The sequence below is a fragment of the Penaeus monodon genome, chromosome 30 (assembly GCF_015228065.2).
Source record: "Penaeus monodon isolate SGIC_2016 chromosome 30, NSTDA_Pmon_1, whole genome shotgun sequence".
NCBI classification, from domain to species: Eukaryota; Metazoa; Arthropoda; class Malacostraca; order Decapoda; family Penaeidae; genus Penaeus; species Penaeus monodon.
Window position 1 is genome coordinate 23955891 of NC_051415.1, and position 958 is coordinate 23956848.

Sequence of the window (958 nt, forward strand, 5' to 3'; positions counted from 1 at the left end):
GATAGTTAATGAATATATCAAGTAAGTCACATGTTTGATCAAAATTTTATATAGTTCACTTATGATTCTCAAAAGATGTATTCTGTTTCAGGTATTGTCTTTATGTAATTGTAAATGTGGATGTAGGTGTGTATAGTCTATGTGCATGAAAGTATGTAGCTCTGTACATAACAGGGTGTTTTTTTATGTGTACAGCCATACTTTTGTCCTTATGTGTGGTTATGCATATGTCTGGTAAGGTTAAGCAGATATGTAATGGACGTGATGTTTGATAGACAAGTATATATATTTTGGTATTATTGGGTAAATTTTAGAGAAAGGTTTGCAGTGCTAATACAATATTTATAATTCTTTTGAAGTATGAGTATTGTATCTTTTGAAGTGCATTAAACACATAGAGTAGTTTTATGCAGTTTTGACCAACTGTAGCAACAGTATATTTCCATCCATAGTTGAGGAAGTGGACAGAGTGTACCAGAAGAGATTTAAGGTAAAAGAAAAAATGGTGAATAAATAGAAAATTTATGCAGATTGAAGCATAAATTACATAATTACATGGATGTAAGTGAGAGGGTACAGAGAAGCTGGCAACATCATTTCTACCCTGTCTCCTTTCATGTAAAGTAAAAAGTAGCCATGTCTTAAATATGTTGCCAGAACATACTAAAAAGACCCCCTAATGACTCTTGATTATGCCACTAATGTAGTACATTTTGGTTGGTTAATTGCATTGTATTGATATCATTTATTTATTTTATTTCCAAATTTTCTAGTATGTTCCATGCAGTTCCTATGTATTGTTACTATAATTTCTAAGATTTTAATAAGATTAAAATTAGTGGACAATATTTATCACAACTACCAGTGATTCATTGATACTACTTCCATTGATGTTCATGAAACTGACCTTTTACTAAGAATTACCCATGAGTGAGAGTGAGTGTGAGCATGGGGATGA

General features: G+C 31.4%; 1 protein-coding gene across 1 annotated transcript in view; it reads left to right on the top strand.

Moving 5' to 3' along the window:
* The window catches only part of LOC119592660 (intraflagellar transport protein 140 homolog), a 20093-nt gene that overhangs the window by 3307 nt on the left and 15828 nt on the right, over nucleotides 1–958 (top strand). The window lies entirely within an intron of this gene.